At 40.6% G+C, this 6170-nt stretch overlaps 1 non-coding gene across 1 annotated transcript; it reads right to left on the bottom strand.

Moving 5' to 3' along the window:
* Nucleotides 1-1583: 1583 nt before the first annotated feature.
* On the bottom strand, nt 1584-1691 carry LOC112724778 (small nucleolar RNA R71). Its single transcript, XR_003163924.1, has one exon. It is a non-coding gene; the product is annotated as a small nucleolar RNA R71 (small nucleolar RNA).
* Between the last annotated feature and the right edge of the window lie 4479 nt (nt 1692-6170).

A 6170-nucleotide genomic window follows, 5' to 3' on the forward strand; every position in this document is an offset into this window, starting at 1 on the left:
AATTCTCTTGTTTTGTGTCTTTTATTGTTTCTCATATGCATTTTCAAATTGTTATAGTCCTTAGTATACAAACTTCTAAGTTTGGTGTCCTGCATGCATTATTTGTTTAATCTTAGTTTTCCACCCATGTCTTTTCAAGTCAATAATACAGAGAATTGAAGATTCAGAACATGCAGTAGAGGAATTATAGAGAAAAAGCTGGGCATTCAAAACGCCTAGTGTGGAAGGAAAACTGGCGTTTAAACGCCAGCCAGGGTACCTGGCTGGGCATTAAAACGCCCAAAAAGGTAGCATTTTGGGCATTAAATGCCAAAATGGATGCCATTCTGGGCGTTTAATGCCAGGAGGACACTAGAGGGAAGATTTTATTTTCAAATATTCATAATTTTTCAAAATCAAATCTTTTTCAAATCATATCTCTTTAATCATATCTTTTCAAAATCAATTTCTTTCCATTTTTTAAATTATTATTATTTTCGAAAATCCTTGCTACAATTAATGATTTAACTCAAAATTTTCAAGTTGTTACTTGCTTATTAAGAAAGGATCAAATTTTAATTCTAGAATAATATCTTTTAATTTCCTGTTAGTCAAGTAATCAACTCTAATTTTAAAAATTTCTCTTTTTAATTTGATTCTCAATCATATCTTCTCAATCATATCTTTTTAATTACATCTTTTTCAAAATTAATTTTTAATCATATCTTTTTTATTTCTAATTTCAAAATCTTTTCCAAAAATCACTTAATTTCTTTCCCAATCTTAGTTTTCAAAAATCATTTACCAAATTTTCAAAATTTCTTTTAATTATTTCAAAATCTTTTTACTTTAATTTCGAAAATTCTTCCCCTCTTCTCAAATCCTTCTATTTAAAGGACTAACACTTCTCCGTTATCAGCAATTCAAACTCTGTCCCTCTTGATAAGTTCGAATTCTCTCTTCTCTACCTCATCCTTCTATTTTTATTTTCCTCTGACACCTCAAGGAATCTCTATACTGTGACATTGAGGATTCCATATTTTCTTCTCCTCTCTTTTCATATGAGCAGGAGTAAGGACAATGGCATTCTTGTTGAAGCTGATCCTGACCTTGAAAGGACCTTGAAGAGAAAGCTAAAAGAAGCTAAAGTACAACTCTTTATAGAGGACCTAACAGAACTTTTCAAATGAGAAGAAGACATGGCAGTCAAAAACAACAACAATGCCAACAATGCAAGAAAGGTGCTTGGTGACTTTACTGCACCTACTCCCGACTTCTATGGGAGAAGCATCTCAATTCCTGCCATTGGAGCAAACAACTTTGAGCTTAAGCCTCAATTAGTTTCTCTGATGCAACAAAATTGCAAGTTTCATGGACTTCCATTGGAAGATCCTCATCAGTTCTTAGCTGAATTCTTGCAAATCTGTGACACTGTCAAGACCAATGGGGTTAATCCCGAGGTCTACAAGCTTATGCTATTTCCCTTTGCTGTAAGAGACAGAGCTAGAACATGGTTGGATTCACAACCTAAAGAAAGCCTGAACTCTTGGGAAAAGCTAGTCAATGCCTTCTTGGCAAAGTTCTTTCCACCTCAAAAATTGAGCAAGCTTAGAGTGGAGGTCCAAACCTTCAGACAGAAGGAAGGTGAATCCCTCTATGAAGCTTGGGAAAGATACAAGCACTTGATTAGAAAGTGTCCTTCTGACATGCTTTCAGAATGGAGCATCATAGGTATCTTCTATGATGGTCTGTCTGAACTATCCAAGATGTCATTGGACAGCTCTGCTGGAGGATCTCTTCATCTGAAGAAGACGCCTGCAGAAGCTCAGGAACTCATTGAAATGGTTTCAAATAACCAATTCATGTACACCTCTGAAAGGAATCCTGTGAATAATGGGACAAGTCTGAAGAAAGGAGTTCTTGAGATTGATACTCTGAATGCCATATTGGCTCAGAACAAAATATTGACTCAGCAAGTCAATATGATTTCTCAGAGTCTGTCTGGAATGCAAGCAGCAACAATCAGTACTAAAGAAGTTTCATCTGAAGAAGAAGCTTATGATCCCGAGAACCCAGCAATGGAAGAGGTGAATTACATGGGAGAATCCTATGGAAACACCTATAATCCTTCATGGAGAAATCATCCAAACCTCTCATGGAAGGATCAACAGAGGCCTCAACAAGGCTTCAACAAAAATGATGGTGGAAGAAATAGGTTTAGCAATGGCAAACCTTTTCCATCATCTTCTCAGCAACAAACAGAGAATTCCAAGTAGAACCACTCTGAATTAGCAACTGTAGTCTCTGATTTAATTAAAACCACTCAAAGTTTCATGACTGAAATAAGGTCCTCCATTAGAAATTTGGAGGCACAAGTGGGTCAGCTAAGTAAGAAAGTTACTGAACTCCCTCCTAGTACTCTTCCAAGCAATACAGAAGAGAATCCAAAAGGAGAGTGCAAGGCCATCAATATAACCCACACGACCGAACCTGGAGAGGAGGAAGAGGCAGTGATCTCCAATGAAGAAGAACTCAATGGACGTCCATTGGCCTCTAAGGAGTTCCCTAATGAAAAATCATGGGAATCTGAGGCTCACACTGAGACCATAGAGATTCCATTGAATTTACTTTTGCCATTCATGAGCTCTGATGAGTATTTTTCCTCTGAAGAGGATGAAGATGTTACTGAAGAACAAGTTGCTATGTACCTTGGAGCAATCATGAAGCTAAACGCCAAGCTATTTGGTAATGAGACTTGGGAGGATGAACCCCCTTTGCTCAACAAAGAACTGGATGACTTGACTAGGCAAAAATTACCTCTGAAGATACAAGATCCTGGAAAGTTCTCAATACCTTGTACCATAGGCACCATAACCTTTGAGAAGGCTCTGTGTGACCTAGGGTCAAGCATAAACCTCATGCCTCTCTCTGTAATGGAGAAGCTAGGGATCCTTGAGGTACAAGCTGCAAGAATCTCACTAGAGAAGGCAGACAATTCAAGGAAACAGACTTATGGACTTGTAGAGGATGTCTTGGTAAAGGTTGAAGACCACTACATCCCTGCTGATTTCATAATCCTAGATACTGGGAAGTGTATGGATGAATCCATCATCCTTGGCAGACCCTTCCTAGCCACAGCAAAAGTTGTGATTGATGTTGACAGAGGAGAATTGGTCCTTCAAGTGAATGAGGACTCCCTTGTGTTTAAAGATCAAGGATCTCCCTCTGTAACTGTTCCGAGGGTTACCTGAAACTGTAGGTCGATCTCGGACGAGATCTTCTGTGCTGGTCGGAACCGATGTATCCGGCTGGTAAATGGCGGTCGGAGCTGGTGTGTCCGACTTGTTTGGATTGAACGTGCTGCTGATCCTCTACCACCGAAGGGTGGGGGGTACCTGCAAGAGACTCCCATGCTTAAGTTAGCACGAGTATTAAACAGGTGTTATGTAGAATCAGAGTATGAGTTATACCTGGGTATTCCAGTGTATTTATAAAGGTGAGGTGTGACCTTTTGGATAAGATAAGTTAGTTAACTTATCTTATCTTGATCTTTTGAGTTGAGGTCAGCGTATCTTCAACGGAACCGCCTTTATCTCTATAGGCTTGGGCTGCCTTAGGATTTGAGTCGTGTTCCTCTACCTGGGCCCTTTATTGGGCTCTCTTGTTGACTTGGCCGAGTTCTTTAAGAAGAAGTCGGTCCGCTTGACCCAAAGAGGTCGGTCGCTTTATCGTCGATCATCCCAGGTCGGATAGCTCGACCCAAGGTATGAACAGTGCCCCTGCTTGAGCTCGGTTTTCTCTGTCGAGGTCGAATCCTTGGTCCTTTTTGTAGTGAAGCCGAACTCAAGCATCTTGTCGACTTCTTTTTGTAGCAGCTTTTGAATGTAGAACGTTTTCCTCTACAAGCGCGCGCTTTTGTATTAGCGCTTTTTTGGGAATGCAAGCGGTTTTAATATCCGCATTTAATTGACATTTAATTGCCCCGTTTCCCTAACTTCCCTATTTTTGAATTTTGTACTCCAGAAACGGTTTCTCTCCTTCACCCTTTTCGTAACTTTTTCATATTTCTTCTTTCATTCTCTCGCTTTCAACTTTTTTGATTTTTTTGAAGCTTCTACCTGGAGTTTGCAGTTGCGCGTTTTAGCCTAGCGACGTTGCTTTGTCGCTTTGCTTCTTCGTGGGAGAAGGGTGATTCTGGCTTTTGCCTTCCGCTTCCCTGCTTTTCTTCGCAGTTTCTCTCATTTCGCAGGTTTGACTCTTCTTCCTTCCTTCCTCTACACTATTTTTGTGTCTGTTTTGAGAAAGTTTGGATCTTTCTATCTTTTTTGCTGATCACTGTGTGTCTTGTAGTTTCTCCATCTGTTGCTTGATACTTTTAGAACTTTGCATGTTTGTAAATGCTTTTGTATTTGAAGCTTTGAAATGATGACTTTGTTTGATTCTGAAAAAAGATTGTGTCTTTGCTGTTTTTCCACTTGGCCCTTTTTGGAATTTCTGATAAACTATGGAAATAGTGCTTTCCGCTGATAAACTGTAGGAGCAATGCTTTTCCTGATAAACTGTAGAAGGGTGGACCTTTTGCATTTTTGCTTCCTTTGTTTTCTTTCTGGATTTTATTTTGATGAGTGCCGGGATGTAGGCTGTAAAAATAACTTAAAGACCTTACTTGTTTACTGCCTCCAAGGGATGCCCCAAGACTTTTTGTCTTGAGTCTTGGGGTTTTCCCTTTTTTATTTATCCATCCGTCGAGATGTTTTGCCCCATGTCTGAGATGTTTTTAAGTAATCCATTCTTCTTTTCTTTTTGTAGGATTTAGTTGACCTCATGTCTTCCCGAAATAACGTTGTAGAGATGCCTTCCCAGGTTCCTGCGGGTATGGCCGATTGGGTGGACTCCATGGTTCTCATGTGTGTCTCGCTGGTTGATTCTGAATTTTGTGCTCAGCTTAGGCAGTTTCATAGTGTCTGTAGTAATTCTGGTGATGAGAAGAACTATGAACTTGTCCCTCCTTCTTCTGACGAGAGAGTCTGCTTTTCAACTCGGGTTGTTGATGGTCACCCCTTCTTTTATGCTTATGATTTTTTCTTTGGTCAGCTGGGTATCACCCTTCCTTTTACCCAATTTGAAACCGACCTGTTATGGTCTTGTAATGTTGCCCCTTCTCAACTTCACCCTAATTTCTGGGGTTTTATTAAAATCTTCCAATTGTTGTGCAATGATTTTGGTATTCCTGCTTCCCAATCTCTCTTTTTCTATCTGTTTGTCTTGACTAAGCCCGGTGTAGTAAAAAAGAAGTCAGCTTGGGTCTCCTTTTGTTCTACCCAGGGAAAAAAGGTTTTTTCCATGTTTGACGAGTCGTTTCGTGATTTTAAAAACTACTTTTTCAATGTCCGAGCTGTTGAAGGAGCTCGCCCCTTTTTTCTGGATGAGAATGACGAACCTGCTTTTCCCTTGGAATGGCAAAAAGACGTGAGGGTCTCCAGGTATTCATGGGAAATATTGGATGAGGCTGAGCAAGCCTTTGTGACTATTTTGGAAGAACGCTGGGGTCAATCTCCCCATCTTGACACAAAGAAATTTCTAACCAATCCTTCTATTCTTCAAACTGAATTGGGTATTTTGTGTTTCTTTTGTTTATGTTGCTTGTAGCTGTCTCTCTGACTTGTTCGACTTGTAGATGAATTTTCTTGTTTTATTTGCAGAGGCAATGAAGAATAGTGAATCCATGAAAGCTTTTAAGAGGGCGCAGAGGGCGACTGCTGCCAGAAATGTTGCGGCCAAAGCGGCTGGGGAGGGGTCCTCCCAAGTGCGCAAGAAGCTATCAGTGCTGAGTTCTCCCGGGGTGAAGAAGGTGATCCCTACACCCCGAGTCCGTTTGGTGGATCCTCACCCTACTTCTGCTGCTCCCTCTGTTGCTCCTCCCAATAAAAAACAAAAGACTGCTGAGCCCTTTGACCTCGATGCTCCTGATTTTAATCCCATTGAATTTGTGGATCAGTAAATCGGTCCCTACGGCGCTCTGTCCATGGACGATGTGTCCATCCTCTGTCACTTGGAATTTATTGCCCGAAATCATGTGAAGATGGCGTATATGGCGGCTGCCATATATCGGACTGCTCAGAATCTCCCTCTCCACGCCACTAAAGCGTTTATGGAGGAGGCGAAACAAGAGTTTGATCGGATGAAGGAGT

The sequence above is a fragment of the Arachis hypogaea genome, chromosome 11 (assembly GCF_003086295.3).
Source record: "Arachis hypogaea cultivar Tifrunner chromosome 11, arahy.Tifrunner.gnm2.J5K5, whole genome shotgun sequence".
Taxonomy (NCBI): Eukaryota; Viridiplantae; Streptophyta; class Magnoliopsida; order Fabales; family Fabaceae; genus Arachis; species Arachis hypogaea.